Here is a 21,367-nt window from a genome sequence, read left to right on the forward strand (position 1 = left end):
TGTCAGCCCAGTTGGGACGCCGGTGATCAGTAGAGGAAACCCAGGGCTATGTGGGGGGTGTCACCGTGGGCTGTTCCTGGATCGGGGGAGTGGGAGTGAAGCTGAGAATAATAGATTTGGGTCAGCGAGAAAGTGATTCCAACCTGAGAAAGGCAGGAAACAGAAATAACCCGAGAATTGTCATCTCGCATACCAACAAAAAACCTTTGAACTGGAGTCAGAACTTGATGGGGTCCTTATCAGTCTCTGTGAGCTGTGGGTTCCCCCTAAAATTGTGCTTCATGATGGGGGGGGGGCGCCTGGGGGAGGGGCCAGGCAGTTAAATGTGACACGTGTTGTCACATATGCAAAGAAGCCTGCCAGTCCTGACCTTTCCTCCCAAGGCTGGCATTTCTTGAAGCGTTTCATCAAATCTGGTTAGTTTCTTCTCTAAATATTTTCATCTTCTCCTTCTACTGTTTACCTTTCCGTTGGGAAAATAAATACTGCATGTTGCTTCTGCCTGCTATATTTTGCTAGAGATTTTAATCCCGATTCCTGATGAAAGGTTTGCACACACACACACACACACACACACACACACCCTCTAACTTTGGTGTGAAGGCACGACTCATAAAATGCTTTTCTCTCTTCTCTTTAGAGAGTACAAGGATGTGCTAGGGAAACCTAATTCTGCATTGACATAATGAAATGTTTGGAGGAATCTCACGTTTCTCAATCAGAGAACCAGTCGGTCTCATCTGGAATGTTCTAATCCACCCCTCCGAACTTTCACCCCACACCCATTGCCTCCCCCGCACCCCCCAAAAGAGAAGGATTTCACCCGGTGGAGTTCCGTCCTCGTAGGCTCTCACATAAAACAAGACTTCTCCCCCCAGGTCCTGATATTTAGTTGCCTGAAGCTCATTAATCCTTCACTGCTCTACCCTGGAGTTTTAAATTTTTAAGCAGCTAGGATTCGTCTAAGAGGTCTTAACCTTATAATTTGTAATAACTTAGAGATCGTGTTTCTAAAGTGTGAGTTATTTAAAAAAGAAAAAATGCTTCTTTTCCTTCACCAGCCATTGATTTACTTCCTCTTGCAGTCCGAGTCAGCGCTATTAAATCGGGTGATGGAAAATGCTCATTTATTTCTCAGTGGTAAAACATAAGCAATTAGGAGACGTTTCTTAACGTGGATTGATCTTGCCTTCAAGGAAAGCACAGAGCATCAGAAGCCACTGGAGGGGCAGCAGAGATGAAATAAGTGGGCAGGAGAAGGACGGGTGGAACCGAGATCCTAGATAGGATAGAATCTCTATTAGAATATCTGGCAGCTCAAACCTTAGCTGCCCAAGTACTAACTGATTTTTCACTGTTCTGGGCACTGCATTATGGGAAGCAGCGTGGTTTGAATTCAGGCTCATGAGCTGTTTAATTTTGCCCAAGTTGCTTAACCTCTCTGGGCCCCAGATCTTTTTCCTCTATGAAATAGTAATAGGATCTGCCTTCTAAGTTTGCTATGGCATGTTAAAGGAGATACTATAAGTAAATTACCTAAAGTGGTGCTGGAGACACTACAGCTGACGATAGAAATAGCAGCCTCCACGGAGGGAGCGTACATACCTGGTGAGGACCTGGCCCCAGACCCCAAGAACTTTGCCGTCTTGAAGGGGAAAGATCGGGCTAATTATCATGTTCGAGGAGCCAGCACGAGAAGATGTTTTTCCTTTCATGTCTGCTGCTTACAACAGGGCTGGGTTCCTGCTACACCGGCTAAACTTTGTCTAAAAATTATCTAAGGACCACCTAATGTGTGTCGACGCCACACATGTCAGATGTGTCAGCCTCTTCCAGTAATGACTCTCTGACATAAACAGTAAGGAAGAAATATTACAATTACCGAGGGTGCGGGAGCCCGCATGCATTTTCATGAGGGTTCTGGTGAATGGCAGTCTGAGCTCTGTAATCAGCTCCCCCTGCCAGCAGAGCTGGCCGAAGAAAGCTCTCGTCCCCCCAAAGACAATTAAAATGAGTTAAATGAATTAAAAAGGCCCTTCCCAGTTAAAAGTACAGTCAGAGGTTAGAAACAGTAGTATGTGGATTTATGGAAACTCCGTGGCTGCCAAGCCTTAGGAATTGTGGCTCACGGGGGAGTCATTTCCCTGGGAGCCTAAACAGCTTATGAAATTGGAAGCGATATGCATAATTTTAAATTTCTGGGAGGCAGGTTTCAATCCCCTGTTTATTTTGGCTTCTTAGGTCAATAGGAATATACTTTTACCCAAAATCAAAGTGAGAGAGAGAGAACGAGTCAGAGAGGGAGGGAGAAGGCATCGTCCTATTTATTAAAACAATGGCACAACTGAACAGGAAATTTCCTGTTTCAAGACAATGGGAAGACCAGGTCTAGAGACTGGTTAGCAGGAGAAAGACTGATCCGAACCCCATTTCACCACTTGGCAGCTGCAGCTCTCTTGCAAGCGGCTCAGCCACTTGGCGCCTCAGTTTCCTCATCTGCAGAATGGGCTTCATTGTTTCAACCTTGCAGAGTGGTTACCTCAATTAAGCGAGATAAGGTAGAGACAGTGTTTAGCAGAACACCTGTCCTGATTAGTTGTTCGTATTGCTATCCTTGTCCTCATCTCAGGACGGAGTAAGTGAAAACCAAGGGGGCAGGAGAGAAGGAGGACCACCTCCAGGACCACCCCGCAAACTTTCCACAACACCAGATGCTGATAAGTCACAGGCGCCACTCAAGCCCATGACAGGCATTACTGCAGCTGTCCCAGACGTCCTGGTCACCTGCACATCCAGATCTGGCCTCTGGGACCCCTGCCCCATTACGCCGATCTCATCAGAAATTCTGTCGAGACTTCTGTCCGCAGCCCCAAGAAGGAAGACTTGCCTGGTCCTCCGCCAGCCCCTCCCCCCGCCCCTGAGTCCCCGAAGCCCCTGAGTGTGTGTGTACGCTCCTGCCTATTACATGCACAAACTCCATCAGAAAGCATTTGTCTACACCCTCTTTATTCAGTTTCAAAGGGTTAAACAGCCTATTTACTGGGCTGTCAACAATCCCAGGCCCAAACGGGGAAGAAAGCCCCGTCCAGTTTTGTGCGGCCTGGAGCCTTGTCTTTGCTGGCCTGTTCTTGTCCCTGTCATGTAATATCCATGACAATCGTGTTGGACTTTTTTTTTTTTTCGGGGCTCTGTGGGGCTCAATCTGAGGGGCCACTTTAAGCCAGGAAAGGCCTTTATTTCTGTGAATTTGAAAGAGCCTTGAGAAGGTCCTTCCCCTCAGAACCCTCTTCAGCGGGTCACCGCGGTTTCAAAAGGATTTAAATGCGGAGGTTGTGATCAGTACTTCCATCACGTTCTAATAGACTGACATGAGCATTTGTGCCTGAAAGACAGGGGAAAAAGTGATGCAGATTTTCCCTAAATTGGACTGACGCACAAAGCAGGCCGGGCAGTTGAGTGACGAGGTAACCCCTCACACCCTCTTTTATACTTCTAACCAGCGCCGCACAAAGAGAGCCGTGGGAAGCTGCCCAGAAGCCCGGCCGGGCCATTTCCATGGGCCATATGGAAATTTTGTTTTGTGTACAGAGAAAGTGTCTGATAACAGTGACCTTAACTGCCATATGTGGGCAGTGAATAGGCCAGAGGAAAACCACTCCACAATCTGACCCTCGACATACGGACCCGCCGCCCAAGGAGACTTCATTGCCATCTCGCTGGCAACCCCGGGGGATTTCATTAGATTTGTTAATGAATTGCTCTATTGACTTATATCTGAGCTTGCCTCATTAGAGGAGAAGAACACAATTTTTATCTATGTTTTCGTGAAGGGGACCAGAGCGTTCCCTCCTTTGTGGGGCGGTGGGTAATCTGGAGGGCTGTCATCAGCTTTGAACTAATTTATTGTGTCAGTTTAAGGAGGCCCTTCCACGCTCGTTGAGGCCGGAGCCCCACTCCAAGCCTCTTCAAATCAATGCTTTCCCTGTGAGAGGGATGTTTCCTCAGCTTCTGCTTGGTTTACAAATAGCCAGACATGATGCGGTCCTGATGCTGTGCGTTGTCAGGGTGTGGGCAGCAAGCAGCATCACCTGTCAGGAAGGGGCTTTTCTAGGCAGTGACACTGAGCTTGGAGGCTGCCCCTCCACTTTCCCACCAGGGCTTTTATGCATCCTCGAAGGAATTTTGTGTTGGGACATCGCTGTGCACAGAACATCCTCCCTTCTGCACTGCTAACTGGGGAATCATAATGACTCTCTCCATATCCAAGCCTTATTAGCAATGGCTCGATTGTTTGGACTTCTCAATGTGGGAAAGTTTGGGTTTGAAAGCAATAAGAGCTATCAATTAACATATTATTAGGGGTAAACCAATAAAGAGTCCATTAAGGCTAATAGTGAGTGTGGAATCGTGAAGAATTAGCAAAATGAGATTCAATAAAATGAAAACCATAAAGATAAGCTTCTGAAGATTGAATCTGGCTTTCTGAGCTTAAGTCTCAAATAAGGAAAGGAATGATACCCACCAAATCCTCCCTTTGGTCTCACTCTCCCAAGCCCACTTAGGGTAGTGAGAACTTGAGTTCTCGCTGTAGAACAAGATATGAATAAAGTTGGTCAGCCCTGCAACTCAGAAGTGGTTTATCTCATGAAGGAGAGAGGGAGGAAGAAGACAGGTAAATTCTTTGGATACACAGAAGTTGGGCTCAGTGATTCCTGTATGAGCCCCACATAGTGAGACATGGTGCAGAAGTCCTCAAGACTGTACCCTGGTCACTCTGGCACTTACTCTTGTAACGCGGGGAACGCCAAAAGTTGGATGAACCAGAAAACATCCTACCTATGTTGTAGTAAGAACCTGGGTCTCACAGAAGTCCCACAACAGCAGTGATACTGGGACAGTGATGCAGAGATACTACAAATGAGGATATATCTCCTTGGAGGAGTGGTATGGAATGTGGTTGTGGTCACTGTTCACCTTCGACTGAGTCCAAAGATGGAAACTAAACTCTCCAGGGTTGCTCACCCTCTGCCAATGCCCCACAGCAATGCTGAAATAGGAGTCCTACTGTGAATGAAGAGAAGCTCATCAGGGCCGTTGGTACCCATGGAAGGCTCCAAGAAAGAGGAACTTCTACATAGAGAGAGGTTCCATAACACTTGTTCTGAGCAGGAGAGTGTCCTTGGAACAGGGTGGCTGTAAAATCTGAAAATGTCTATGTATGACAACTGGCTCCGGGGAAGTCATAAGGGAGTTAAATAAGCTGTAAGAGTATAAAGAGGTACTTGGGCAGATTTTACCAAGCATACTGTTTTTGTCAAGACAGGTCCTTTGGGTTGTTTGCCCAGAATTCACTCAGGCTTGAGGTTGACCTTTGCCTTTACAATGGAAATACAACTTGGCTGGGTATAAAATTCACCCTCGCTTTCAGAACTTCACAGATGTCACTATATTGTCTTTTCTTTTTTTTTACTTTTAGCTTTACATTTATTTTTAAAAAATTGTGTATCTCCACTGTCTTTAAATGTCACACCAAGTCTTTACCATTTGCTTCTAGGTTGGTTGCATTTCATCACTGTCGCCACTGAACAGTTATATTTAAAAACAAAACAACTATGGGTGCTATATTTCATGATACATTTTGTGTTTGCTTTAATACTTGCTTGGCAACCTGACTGGTATGATTTACTCAGGTCACCTCTTCTTGTCCTCAGAACTTTATGGATGCTACCCAGTCAGGTTTTGGCTGCAAACATTCCTCATTGAGATGACTTCTCAACTGTCAGCGCCTTGAAGTGGTTCTTGGGTGCCTGAAGAAATATTTCTTTCCCCTTGAAGTCTAAAAATTTGACTAGGGGATGTCTCCATGTCCGTCAATCTCCATCGGTATTTCCTTGAACCCAGAATTTTCAAGCAGATCCTTGTGAACTAAATTCAGTTTTCTCTTGGAAATCCAGTGCTATTTTATCTTTGAAAAAAAAATTTTGGTTCTGTTTGTGGAATTTTCTACTTCAGGGTCACTAATTATCTTTATCTTGCAAAGATCCAGTAGGTTCTTAATCCACTGATGACTTACGTTTGTTATCAGTTTATTATTTCTCCTATACCCATACAGTATAAGCACCTCAAAGGGGGGAAAAAAAGCATCTTATTTATCTTTGTTTCCTCTGAGCCCAGTACATAATAGATGCTTAGTGAGCAACTGCAGAAGTAACTTGCACATGACCTTGTCAGTAAGGATTTAAACTTTATTTTTGGGAGACGTTGAGTGTCATTAAAGGTTTCTGATGAGGATAGCAGTGGTTGATATGATCCCACATAGCTTCAAAGTGGGGTGAGCTGGAGGGTGAGAAAGAAGCTCCCAATGAACAGTGGTGGCCAGAGATGTTGGTTTAATAGGAAAAGTATATGTGGTAGATAAGCATGAGTACTTTGTATGGCCCCAAGTGGGTGGTGCTAGCGGTAAAGAACCTGCCTACCAATGCCAGAGACGTAAGAGACATGAGTTTGATCCCTGGGTTGGGAAGATCCCCTGGAGGACAGTATGGCAACCCACTCCAGTATTCTTGCCTGGGAAATCCCATGGACAGAGGAGCCTGGCGGGCTACAGTCCACAGGGTCGCAAAGAGTCAGACACGACTGAAGTGACTTCACACACACACACACACACACACACACACGGAGAAAAGTCAGACTGCCACCTCTGCTCAGAGGGCAGTGGCTATTGGAAGTGGACTGGGCCTTGGTGCCAGGAAAACATGGGGAAAGTTCTTTAGGCCCCTTTCCTTTTAGGATTTTTTTCTTCTGAAATGTGTGATTATCAGTGAGTCTCCAACACCAAATTCCCCAAAAGATTGGCATGCTAAATTTTAAAATAATTATTTTTTTGCACCCATCAGCGTTCTGGCAAGAAAGAGATGGCACATCCAGAGGGCTTGTTTGAAGAGATTTTGGTGATGACATTTGGTACAGAGGTGTGGCGGGGACTATCCACCTGCCCTCTTCACTGAGTGGCAGCCTCTGTCCTGTTTGATTCTGACACATCCCAAGAGCAACTACTTATATTGTGAGAGCTTCCATCGCTCCCTGCTATTGAACAGCAGGCTGCAATATTCTTATCTCCAGAGAGGGAAGAGTGATAGTACATGTCATCATGGTAACGAACTTGTCTTTTGCCGATTTCATGTCCTCTTTTCCCACACTGCTCCAGTTCCTGCCTCTCCACACCCCTGTCCTCTTGCCGGGAGCTCCCCGACTCTGACCGCAGAACAGAAGCTGACACAGTCTAGGGTCAACACCAAGAGCTATGCGATAGGCAAGCTGGACTAAGCAAAATTGGGGTGCTTTCTCCTCTCTGGCCGCACTGGCCTCTCTGCTGTGTCCTGTGATCCCACTGAGCTGAATTCTGCTGTGGTGCCTTGGCCCTGGAGACCGTCTCTGCTTGGGATACTCTTCCCTTGAAGAGTACAGTGCCTTCCTCCACCTCCTTCAGGCTTCTGCTTAAATGTCACCCTTCCCTGGTGGCTCAGTTAGTAAAGAATTCGCCTGCAATGCAGGAGATTCGGGTTTGATCCCAGGCCTGGGAAGATCCCCTGGAGAAGGAAATGGCAATCCATTCCAGTATGCTTGCCTGGGAAATCCCATGGACAGAGGATCCTGGCAGGCTACAGTCCACAAAGTTGCAAAGAGTCGGACACAACTCAACAACTTCACTTTCACTTTCTATATGCATTCCACGCTGGCATTCCTACTATACTTGCTGGCTTTATGTTTCTCCAAAGATCTGATCACCTTCTAACAGGGAATATATTTTACTTATTTGATAAATTGTATTTTATCTAGACCGACTAAGATCCGTCTAGCCAAGGCTATGGTTTTTCCAGTGGTCATGTATGGATGTGAGAGTTGGACTGTGAAGAAGGCTGAGCACCAAAGAATTGATGCTTTTGAACTGTGGTGTTGGAGAAGACTCTTGAGAGTCCCTTGGACTGCAAGGAGATCCAACCAGTCCATTCTGAAGGAGATCAGCCCTGGGATTTCTTTGGAAGGAATGATGCTAAAGCTGAAACTACAGTACTCTGCCCACCTCATGTGAAGAGTTGACTCATTGGAAAAGACTCTGATGCTGGGAGGGATTGGGGGCAGGAGGAGAAGGGGACGACAGAGGATGAGATTGCTGGATGGCATCACGGACTCGATGGACGTGAGTCTGGGTGAACTCCGGGAGTTGGTGACGGACAGGGAGGCCTGGCGTGCTGCGATTCATGGGGTCACAGAGAGTCGGACACGACTGAGTGACTGAACTGAACTGAACTTTATCTAGAATGTAAATCATGTAACCACAGGCATTTCTATTTTTTTTTTCCTTCCTGTTTTGTTTACTGATGAATCCTTGGCCACTTTGTCTGGCACATTTCAATGCTCAGCATTTATTGAATGACTAAATATATGAATTGTAGGCCTTGATAGGACTTTTTTTTTTTTTGGTTTATTTCTTTGCTCCACCCATTGGACTCAGGGGTCCTTCTGCTGTTATTACCTTAGCACCTGCCCCCATGCCTGCCGATGCTCAGAAATGTGTGTGTGAACAAATGAATCAACGAAGACTCTTTTTTCCACCATCTCAATCCCAGATGATTTTTGCTCTGAGGATACAAGACTGACATTGGCCACTCAAACAGAGCAAATGTTGTATAGGGTCCTTTGCTGATATGTTCTCTATTTGATTCTCTTACTTTAAGTTTGTCAGACACATTTTGGTTCAGGACATGTGAGGGGATGATAAGCATGGTTCTAGGAGATGGGGAATTGTGGGCAGCACCTGGATAAAGGAATAGGATCTGGAAACCTGACGTCTCTTTGCTTTCCAAGTGTGAAGTTTAGTTTTTCTTTGAGACAAGCAGTTGCTATGATGGATCTTGTTTGTATGAGAAAGAGAAGTCCCCATTTGTCAACTATGGACCTTTTATCCAGAATGACATGAGGCACTTACATACATTAATTTAAACTTTATGGCCATACCATGAAATGGGGATTTTCTTTTCTGTTTGCAGAAAAGCCAACTGAGCATCAAAGAGATATAGTGAGCATGTTCAAGGCCCTAGATCTAGTCAGTGGGGGAAACTGGGATTTAAATCCAAACTTGATCATCTTTAAATCTTATGCTTCATCTAAAATGCCTCTCTGCCGTCATCCTGCTTAGAGTAACGTGCTAAGTGGGGTTGTCGTACATGGTGCTAGTGGTAAAGAACCTGCCAGCCAGTGCAGGATACATAAGAGATGTAGGTTCAATCTCCGTAGGTCAGGAAGATTCCCTGGAGAAGGGGACAGCAATCCACTTCAGTATTCTTGCCTGGAGAATCCCAAGGACAGAGAAACCTGGCGAGCTATGGTCCATAGGGTTGCACAGAGTCGGACACGACTGAAGCAACTTAGCACACACACAACACATATAGTAATCTGTATGGAATAAGCTAGCTGTTTGTTGTAACATACAGCACCCCAGGCTTCAGTGAAGCAACACTAGCTATTTATTCCTCCTTTTGGACACAGTCCCCAAAAGGCCTGCCTTGTGCATATGTGTATAGGGGGAGTAGAAGGTGTATGAATCCTCTGGGATTCAGGCTCCTTCCACCAGAGGCTCCCTATGCCTTAGAGTCCTCCTCCATTGTGTTCTCTCTGTGGACCAAGAGTGAGCGGAGCTGATAGCATGTGGCAGGGTTTTATGAGCCAGGCCTGCCGGTGGTTGTACATCACTTCTGATCACCTTTCTGTGCTCAGCACTCATTTCATGGAGGCACCTAACTGCAAAGGAGATGGGGAAATGTAGTCCAACTGTGTGCCCAGGTGGGAAAAAAAAAATGGGGGATCTGATGAACACAAAGTAACCTCTGCCACAGGAGAGAATGGAAGGAGAGTTCCAGAACTGAGTTAAATAGCCAGGTTTCAGTTTTCATGTTATTTATTTATTTATTTTTTAAAGGCAGAGGTATAAGTCAGCCAGAATAGCAGATAATTAAATGACCATTTACACAGTAGAATCTCACCCGATCAGAATTTCTCCGTTAATGTGCTATTTTAGTTAACATGATATTTTGGTTAAATGAGGGCTGGCCAAGACGTCTTTTGGTTTCACATCTTATTGCTGAAAATCTTTCCAAGATGTGGTGTTTTACGTTCCAGCCTCAGGAAGTTCAGTGTGGTAAATTCATCGAATATCTTCTCAGTGAGTGAGGCTCTCCCAGGGCTCTGGGGTTGCCATTCTGTATAAACATCAGTTTTCACCATATACCAGCTTGGATGTGAAAGGGAGAGAGAGCTGACCTGAATCAGCAGTAATCGGGAAATGTCTTCTTTGATTTGATAGCTTTTATTTCATTTATCTGGTTATAAAAATCACTCACGGTCATCTTCGAAATGCTGGGAAATACAGAAAAGTAGAAATGACAAAACAAAATAGCTTCTAATTTTGCAAGTTGGAAACAGCCACTGTTAATATTTTAATTACATTTGCTTCATTTGTCTCCCTCCCTTCCTTTCTCCTTCTGTCCCTGTTGTATATTTACATAATTGAGTTAATAGTATAAATGTAGTTTCATATCTTATAATTTGTCTTATTATTAATTATATGATAATTTTTCTTTATCATTAATACTGCTATCAAAATATCATTTTATACTCATTAATTATAACATTCCACTATGGATAACCATGATATTCCCAGGTCTTTCTCTGCAGTTAGGCTAATCTTTTTTCATTCAGTATTACAAATAATAGCAATCAATACATCTATTCATAAATCTGCATTTGAGTCTCCAATTTTTTTTAGGATAAATTTCTAGAAGTGACATTACCAGTCCAATGGGCATAAGTATTTTTGTTTCATACTCTGACAAGCATGGAAGATATTTTAATTTTTATTCATTTACCAAGTGAAAAAATGGTTTTATTGATTTTAATTTACATTTTTTGATTACCAAAATGACTTTTTATGTTTGTTGGCTCTTTGCATTCCCTAATCTGTCCTGTCCTTTGACTATATTTTCTATTAACCGAATTTTTTTTTTTTTTACTGATTTTTATGAACTGTTTGTTCATTAAGGACAATATTTTTGTCATTCTGATGGAAAATATTTTCCCATTTCTTTTAAACTTACTGTTATCAGCTTATTAATTTGTCATTTATCTATTTTTCCTCTCCAACGAATAGTGAAGGGACAAGTTTCTGGTTAATTAAGAATTCTAATTAGTTGACTTCTGGTTGATTAAACAATCAAGATTGGAGGGTGGGTTTAACTTGGGGATATGTTGAAGGTTGTATTACATTTCCAAATGAAATAATGAAGCTAAAAGGGAATTCAAAGTGGTTTCCTTCCCTCAACCTGTTCAACGGCCATCGACCACTCCTTCCCATATTGCAGGCAGAGTTGTTTCTTAGGGTTGAAGATTAGGTAAATAGAAAGCATTGAGATCCCAACGGAGCAATAATTAACCCTTTTTGATGATGTCAATAAAAAAAAATCACCAAGAATTCCTGGAAAAGTCAGTAGAGCTTAAATAGATACCAACTTCCTACTTAAAACAACAACAACAACAACTCCTTGATAAGTGGAAACAGACATATTTAGTAAACATCAATCTCTTGATCCAAATTTCTAAGACCCATCCTCAGATATGTTTTGTAAGCATAACTTTCAGACACATACTTTTCAACTTTTCAACTGAAGGCAGTATAACATTACCCAGTATGTAATAAAGTATATTGGATGGAACACTAGCTTCTTAGGCTATATTAATTAGGAGGGGAAAGCAAATATATTTATTTGAGAGTTGCGCGGCTAAAAGGAGTTAAGCAAGTCTCTTTACTCTAAGACTTATCAGAGCCCTTGATAGGCTAATATGCCTATGAATCTTTAAGACAGGCTATCTAGCATTCCCACACTTATTTGACCATAGAGTCTTCTTTTTAAGATGTATCCTTTGATAATAGACTTGGGCAGAGCAGCCTTTGAAAAATTCTACCTTAACCCAAAAGCATGGTTCTAACTGTGTATATCTCCTCCAACCAGCCAATGGAGGGTATATTTGGTGGCATGAGTCACTAATTAAGTAAATAAATTAAGTATTCATTAGTTGTCAAAATCTTTTTCTAGTTATCTTCCCATCTTATCTTCACAACAAATCTATGAGATATATACTACCATTAATGAGGCTGGGGCTAGTGCCTGAGAGGTCTAGGATTGATTGAATCCTGACTTCAACCTGTATGACCATAAGCAAGTTAACCTCTGTATACCTCAGCTTCCTCATTTGCATAGGTCAGATAATAATAGTACCTCCCCTCACAGAGCTGCAATGAATATTAAAGCAATTAGCATTCGCAGCACACTTGGAACATATCTTATGTATTCAATTTATGTTAACTATTTTTATTCCCATATTATGGCTGGGTACGCTGAGGCTCAGAGTGGATAAATAAACTGAACAATAATTACCTTATAAAAGGAGAAAGTTGGCTTTGAACACAGCTGATCTGACTTTATGATTTTTTTTCTTAAATCTTATACTCACTATGCTCTGTTTCTGCGAAGAGTTTGCCATTTGCATATATCTTTCCACAAGGTCTATGTAAATACAAGCTATGTCTTGTTCAGTGGGGTAAAGACGGACCAGCTACTCAACAAAATTCTCGCTTCCTCTTCTATAGAGTTCATGAAGTGAGGCAGCCCCCACACCCAGAACTGAAGTTCTCAGGGCCCCTTGCAATGGGTTGTGGTCATGTGACTCGTTCTCACCAATCAAGTGCATCACTTCTGAGATGGGCTTTTAAGTAAATGAGTGCCCTCTTCCTTCTCTCTTTCTGTATTTGATAAATGGATGCAGATTACTGTGAGGCCCCAGGGTGGTGGAGTTTTAAGATGGAAGGAACCCTATCTTTAAATCACTGCTGTTGCTGCAGCTGCTAAGTCACTTCAGTCGTGTCTGACTCTGTGCAACCCCATAGACGGCAGCTCACCAGGCTCCCCTATCCCAGGGATTCTCCAGACAAGAACACTGGAGTGGGTTGCCATTTCCTTCTCCAATGCATGAAAGTGAAAAGTGAAAGTGAAGTTGCTCAGTTGTGTCAGCCATGAAATTAAAAGACGCTTACTCCTTGGAAGAAAAGTTATGATCAACCTAGATAGCGTATTGAAAAGCAGAGACATTACTTTGCCAACTAAGATCCGTCTAGTCAAGGCTACGGTTTTTCCTGTGATCATGTATGGATGTGAGAGTTGGACTGTGAAGAAGGCTGAGCGCCGAAGAATTGATGCTTTCGAACTGTGGTGTTGGAGAAGACTCTTGAGAGTCCCTTGGACTGCAAGGAGATCCAACCAGTCCATTCTGAAGGAGATTAGCTCTGGGATTTCTTTGGAAGGAATGATGCTAAAGCTGAAACTCCAGTACTTTGGCCACCTCATGAGAAGAGTTGACTCATTGGAAAAGACTCTGATGCTGGGAGGGATTGGGGGCAGGAGGAGAAGGGGACGACAGAGGATGAGATGGCTGGGCGGCATGACGGACTTGATGGATGTGAGTCTGAGTAAACTCCGGGAGATGGTGATGGACAGGGAGGCCTGGCACGCTGCGATTCATGGGGTCGCAAAGAGTCGGACATGACTGAGCGACTGAACTGAACTGAACTGAAAAGTGAAAGTGAGGTCGCTCAGTTGTATCTTACTCTTCGAGACCCCATGGACTGCAGCCTACCAGGCTCCTCCATCCATGGGATTTTCCAGGCAAGAGTGCTGGAGTGGGGTGCCATTTCCTTCTCCCTTAAATCACTACTTGGGGGAAAGACTATCTCTGAACATGTTCATTGGCACTTGACCCATAGGTAAGCCCCAAATAAGCATCTATCATGCTAAGTCATTGAAACACAGAGGTTTATTTCTTACAGCAGCTAGCCTACACATATCCATTTACTAGTGCAAAGTCAGTATAAACATGAATATTCTTTTCAAATCTTTTTCATACTCCTCTGAGCAAACTCAGATAGCTCCATTAGTTCTTCTTCTAGCTTAGTTGCATTATTTTTGTAATAGTTCTGTGTCAGATCCAAAATATAAAGGCTCACAGGGCTGAGCTTAGGGATCAGACAGGAGAGGCTGGCTAACAAATGACCTTAGCTTTGAGATACCTCTGGACATAAGAGCGAGGAAGCAGGGGAGAGGGAGGGCGCCGGGCTAGTAGGCATTTGGAGATGCTTCTGCTGCCTTTCGATGGTGGTGAGCACATTTTTAATTTGTCATCAAATGTTTACTGCCAAAGTAATGGAGAGTGTTAATAAGGAAAGGGACACCAAACAGCCCAGCATAAAAGCCAACGGTGGCCATAAAGCTGCATTTGCCATTTATGGTGTTTCCATAGTTGGAAGAAACACTTTTCCTGTACAAAAGATATAACTATATATCTTCTGATTTTTATGGGCTGCAGATTACTCTAATTATCATAAAAAATTACTACCGCTAATAAAAATTCTATTATAAGTTACTTATAGTAATCTCCAGGGTACTACACTTAGCCAAGAAAAGGTTGTAATTACATTGCACTGCAGGGAGAGTTTGTTTCTATTATAAAAACTCCCGAAACACTAGCTGTGTCTTTTAACACCTTACCGGCGTGCCAATCCTTTGCTTCTTCTCTTACCTCCTCCCCAGATTTTGGTCAAAGGTCTTCTTGTTGTTTTCATTTTGCAGGATGTGGTTTGAGCCTAGAATAATGACCCATCTTGGATGCAAGTGACGCAAATGAACTTTCAGAGTTACAAATATCTGGGTGGATTTGTCTTCCCTTGGGGCCTCCAGCATGTCAATGGAAGGATGTAATAGAAGGGAAGACTTGACAATCCCCGCCCAAAGGGAAACGTGCTTTGCAAAATTGGTGGAAGCCACTGGGTGTTCGTGAAAAACACAATGCTTGGTGTTTTTTTTTTTGTTTGACAAGACAACAATTGGTATTTTCCCTTTTATAACTACTATTTTTTTTTGGAATTGTCAACTGCAAGGGTCGATGACTCTTCGATGACCTTAAAAACTCTGGCCAATGATAGCAGTTCTAACTGGTCATTTATTTCACTCCACTTTGCACCCCCTCACCCACCCTCCTGCCAATTCTGATACCTTTGAATTAAATATCAATTCAAATTAAATGCCCTGTCACCCTCCTGGGATGATGAAGCAGTAAATGTCCTCAAAGTCCAAGGAATTAAGCTAAAGTTGGACCCATGATCATCCTCCCAAATAGGGTTTCAATTGCTTCTGTGAAGGGTGAATCAACAGTCTAATGAATGGGCCTAGAAAATGAAATAGCCCGTTTGAACTACTTTAAAATAAGCAGCTTATTTTGACAATGACTTGTGGCACATTAATTGCTATCAGTAAGGAGGAAAAAAATCCCTGTCTTGAATCTCTCCTGATGCATTTCTAAGAGAAACCTTGGAGCTGGGCTGGTTGTATGGAAGGCTCTGAGCAAGGATTCCTGTGGTCAGCTAGGCTTGTGGGGAGGGCTTCTTAGTCAGGATGCTCCAAATAGCCTGTAACCACAGCTTGACCTCCTGATGGGGGGCAGGGGCAGTGGGTAAAAAATCATTACACACTGAGACTTTATCCCAGATCCATTTGTTTAGATTTTAATACATGGAGAAAGGAGACTGATAGAGAGTTTGCTCTTTCCCTGCTTCTTCAGACCATTTTGGGCTGTTTCTAACTTGAAAATAAGGAGATTTCTTTATATATGGGCTTTTCCAGTGGCTCTAGTGGTAAAGAATCAGCCTGCCAATGCAGGAGATGCAGGTCTGATCCCTGGGTCAGGAAGATCCCCTGGAGAAAAAGATGGCAACTCCCTCCAGTATTCTTGCCTGGGAAATCCCATGGACAGAGGAGCCTGGTAGGCTACAGTCCACAGGGTCTCAAAGAATTGGACATTACTTAGCAACTAAATAGCAACTACAATAGATTCCTTTAGAAAAATGCTATGTAGGGTCTTTCTCTTTTACTATAACACAGATCTCATGAAAACAGGGATTTTGTATTGTTCTTTAAGGCATCTTGAATAAGCCGAATAGCACTGAGGTTGAGGTGTGTGTTTAACCAAAATTGTCAAGAAATGAATCAGTGAATAACTTGTCAGGAAAACAGAAGTGGAGCTTCCCATGTATCCTATCTAGCACATTCTTTTGGGTTATTTGATTCTATAGTGTTAAAGACTTTCATTTCTTTGAGCTAGTTTACATACCAGCTTTATCTGCAGATTCAGATATAAGCTCCTTTAGGCTTTGGCGGTCAAGTCTTATAGGAATTAGAGCCAAAGGAAAATTCTCTTTGCCCATGAAGATGGATATTTAGTTCCAGCTGGTCATGGAAGAGGTGTTCAGTGGCCTCATCCCTCTGACAACTAGCCCAACTCATGGAAAAGGAAAGCACTTTGGCATTGGAAACACCTGGGTTTGAACTTCTTCCTTTGCCATTTATTGGTTATGTGACCTTGGGTAGGTTACTCAGCTTCTCTAAGAGTCAGTTTTCTCATCTGTAAATAGGACAAAAAAACCTACTTCCAAGCACAGGGTCCAACAGAATTAAATCCCTAATACATCTTGCCTTAACAGAATTAAATCCCTAATACATCTTGCCTTTTGTTCTCTGTTAAAAAACACTCCTTTCACTTCCTGGATTCATTCTGCCTGTAGTGAACCTCTCCCCAGCCCAGGTTCATGACCATCCCAAGCCACACCTTGCTGTTCAATTAGCTTCCAAGTTGGCAGGTACCTCTTTTGCAAGTTATATTTCTGTTTTCAGAGTTCAGTGTGGCCAGGACAAGTGCAGTGTACACACTGAAGGGACACAGGGTGAATGACACGCTTACACATGTGTTACATAACGACACAGGTTATAGGCATGCTTTAGAAGTCAGAAATACTGCGTTCTTATCACAGGTTCCCCTCCTTCGAGTTGAATAACTTCAACTAAGTGATGTCACTTCCCAGTTTTGTCATCTGCCAAGTGGAGATTTCAAGGGAACCTTCCTTAAAAGTTATCCATGTAACAGGACTGGTATGTCACAGGTGGTCAGTAGAGGTAGCTAAAAAGGAAAATGAGGGCAAGAAAAAAAAATTATCTTTGGAATTTGGAAATGGGAGAGCATTGGTGCTGTTTCTTCCTCTCTCTCAACCTCCACCCTTCATTTTTTCTTGAAAGTCAAAGAAGTAACATGTCAACTTGGTAAAGCGAGTGTTTCTGGTAGTAGCATCTGGCTCCCCGCTGTGCTTCCCAGCACATATGTTGGGAGCTGTTTCAAGGCCTGTTGGGAAGTCTGACTGCTGATGAGGTATGGAGCTCTGAGATGTCATTTTTGACAGCTCAACTTTGGTCTGGAGTGAATTAAAAACAATTTCATCACCTTAGGCTGAGCAAGCACCCAAACAAACACTTGTTTCAGTGAGTTATTGCTGTGTAACAAATCACTCGAAAACTTAATGGTTCAAAGCTTCTTTTTATGACTCATGATTCTGTGGGTTGGTCATTTGGGTAGTCTCCCCTCAGCAGGAATGGCTCGTTTGTGCTCCTCATGGAGGTGGCTGGGGTAACTTGAGCGGGTCTGGAGGATCCAAGATGGCTTCATTCATGGGGACATTTTGCCATCTGTCTCATAGGGCACCTTGGTTCTCTTCTATGTGATTTCTCTCTCCATGTGGTCTCCTGATATTTAATAATCTACACTGAGTCTCCTCTGAGAGATAGCAAGAAATCTCCTGGAAGTTTATCAGAAGGTACTCAGAGCTCTTGAGGTCTGATCTCAGAAGTGGAGCAACATCTCTTCCGCCATATTTTGATGGTTAAAGGAAATCACAGTGTCATCCAGATGTAAGAGGAGGGAAACTGGGCACCATCTCTTAATGGGAAAGGTGGCTCACATAATATGAAAGGGCGTGGAAGATGAGGGAGGTTTTTACAGCCATTTTCAAGGCCATCTACCGCAATTCCTCCAGTAGTCACAGCAATCACATCACTCTCACTTGCAAAACACATTCCCTTCTCCAGCCCAAATCAGGTACTATGACAGCATTCTTTAGAAACTGCAAGATGCAGTCATTGAAATCAGGTCCAGATGCACAGAACACTTCTTAGAAGAAGTTCCTGAGAGAGCTGTCAAGTGAAAGGGAAAAGGACGAGTTACCTGCACTCCGACACCTCATGTACAATGACGGAGCAGGGACAGAATAACTGCAATGAAAGTGAAAGCTGCTCAGTTCAGTTCAGTTCAGTCGCTCAGTCATGTCCGACTCTTTACGACCCCATGAATTGCAGCACACCAGGCCTCCCTGTCCATCACCAACTCCCAGAGTTCACTTAAACTCATGTCCATCAAGTCGGTGATGCCATCCAGCCATCTCATCCTCGGTTGTCCCCTTTTCCTCCTGCCTCCAATCCCTCTCAGGATCAGAGTCTTTTCCAATGAGTCAACTCTTCGCATGAGGTGGCCAAAGTATTGGAGTTTCAGCTTTAGCATCAGTCCTTCCAAAGAACACCCAGAGCTAACCTCCTTTAGAATGGACTGGTTGGATCTCCTTGCAGTCCAAGGGACTCTCAAGAGTCTTCTCCAACACCACATTTCAAAAGCATCAGTTCTTCAGTTCTCAGCTTTCTTCACAGTCCGACTCTCACATCCATACATGACAACTGGAAAAACCATAGCCTTGACTAGACAGACCTTTATCAGCAAAGTAATGTCTCTGCTTTTGAATATGCAGTCTTGGTTGGTCATAACTTTCCTTCCAAGGAGTGAGCGTCTTTTAATTTCATGGCTGCAATCACCATCTGCAATGATTTTGGAACCCCTCAAAATAAAGTCTGCCACTGTTTCCACTGTTTCCCCATCTATTTCCCATGAAGTAATGGGACCAGATGCCATGATTTTAGTTTTCTGAATGTTGAGCTTTAAGCCAACTTTTTCACTCTCCTCTTTCACTTTCATCAAGAGGCTTTTTAGTTCCTCTTCACTTTCTGCCTTAAGGGTGGTGTCATCTGCATATCTGAGGTTATTGATATTTCTCCCAGCAATCTTGATTCCAGCTTGTGCTTCTTCCAGCCGGCCCAGAGTGTCTCATGATGTACTCTGCATGTAAGTTAAATAAGCAGGGTGACAATATACAGCCTTGACATACCCTTTTTCCTATTTGGAACCAGTCTGTTGTTCCATGTCCAGTTCTAACTGTTGCTTCCTGACCTGCATGTAGATTTCTCAAGAGGCAAGTCAGGTGGTCTGGTATTCCCATCTCTTTCAGAATTTTCCACAGTTTATTGTGATCCACACAGTCAAAGCCTTTGGTATAGTCAATAAAGCAGAAATAGATGTTTTTCTGGAAGTCTCTTGCTTTTTCCATGATCCAGCAGATGTTGGCAATTTGATCTCTGGTTCCTCTGCCTTTTCTAAAACCAGCTTGAACATTTGCAATTTCACGGTTCATGTAATGCTGAAGCCTGGCTTGGAGAATTTTGGGCATTATTTTACTAGCATGTCAGATGAGTGCAATTATGTGGTAGTTTGAGCATTTTTTGGCATTGCCTTTCTTTGGGATTGGAATGAAAATTGACCTTTTCCAGTCCTGTGGCCACTGCTGAGTTTTCCAAATTTGCTGGCATCTTGAGTACAGCACGTTCACAGCATCATCTTTCAGGATTTGAAATAGCTGAACTGAAATTCCATCACCTCCACTAGCTTTGTTTATAGTGATGCTTTCTAAGGCCCACTTGACTTCACATTCCAGGATGTCTGGCTCTAGATGAGTGATCATACCATCAGGATTATCTTGGTCATGAAGATCTTTTTTGTACAATTCTTCTGTGTATTCTTGCCACCTCTTCTTAATATCGTCTGCTTCTGTTAGGTCCATACCATTTCTGTCCTTTATTGAGACCATCTTTGCATGAAATATTCCCTTGGTATCTCTAATTTTCGTGAAGAGATCTGTAGTCTTTCCCATTCTGTTATTTTCCTTATTTCTTTGCATTGATTGCTGAGGAAGGCTTTCTTATTTCTCCTTGCTATTCGTTGGAACCCTGCATTCAGATGCTTGTATCTTTCCTTTTCTCGTTTGCTTTTCACTTCTCTTCTGCGCTGGCTGCGACAGACCACACAGAAGCCCGCTGGCTGTGATGGACGGTGCAGAATCATGGTTGAGAGGAGCTACCCCTCACCCGAGGTCAGGGGTGGCAGCCGAGAGGAGCAACCCCACATCCGAGGAGCAGTGGCTGAGTGGGCGCAGGAGGGCCGAGAGGAGCTACTCCACGTTCAAGGTCAGGAGGGGCGGCCGTGAGGAGATACCCTTGTCCAAGGTAAGGAGCAGTGGCTGCGGTTTGCTGGAGCAGCCGTGAAGAGATACCCCACTTCCAAGGTAAGAAAAACCCAAGTAAGACGGTAGGTGTTGCAAGAGGTATCAGAGGGCAGACACACTGAAACCATAATCACAGAAAACTAGTCAATCTAATCACATGGACCACAGCCTTATCTAACTCAAAGAAACTAAGCCATGCCCTGTGGGGCCACCCAAGATGGGCGGGTCATGGTGGAGAGGTCTGACAGGATGTGGCCCACTGGAGAAGGGAATGGCAAACCACTTCAGTATTCTTGCTTTGAGAATCCCATGAATGGTATAAAAACCCCAACCAGTAACACTGAAGAAGCTGAAGTTGAATGGTTCTATGAAGACCTACAAGACCTTTTAGAACTAACACCCAAAAAAGATGTCCTTTTCATTATAGGGGACTGGAATGCAAAAGTAGGAAGTCAAGAAACACTTGGGGTAACAGGCAAATTTGGCCCTGGAATACGGAATGAAACAGGACAAAGGCTAATAGAGTTTTGCCAAGAGAACGCATTGGTCATAACAAACACCCTCTTCCAACAGCACAAGAGAAGACTCTACACATGGACATCACCAGATGGTCAACACCAAAATCAGATTGATTATATTCTTTGTAGCCAAAGATGGAGAAGCTCTATACAGTCAGCAAAAACAAGACCAGGAGCTGACTGTGGCTCAGATCATGAACTCCTTATTGCCAAATTCAGACTTTAATTGAAGAAAGTAGGGAAAACCACTAGATCATTCAGGTATGACCTAAATCAAATCCCTTATGATTATACAGTAGAAGTGAGAAATAGATTTAAGGGCCTAGATCTGATAGATAGAGTGCCTGATGAACTATGGAATGAGGTTCATGACATTGTACAGGAGACAGAAATCAAGACAATCCCCATGGAAAAGAAATGCAAAAAAAAAAAAAAAAAGCAAAATGGCTGTCTGAGGAGGCCTTACAAATAGCTGTGAAAA

The sequence above is a fragment of the Ovis canadensis genome, chromosome 14 (assembly GCF_042477335.2).
Source record: "Ovis canadensis isolate MfBH-ARS-UI-01 breed Bighorn chromosome 14, ARS-UI_OviCan_v2, whole genome shotgun sequence".
NCBI lineage: Eukaryota > Metazoa > Chordata > Mammalia > Artiodactyla > Bovidae > Ovis > Ovis canadensis.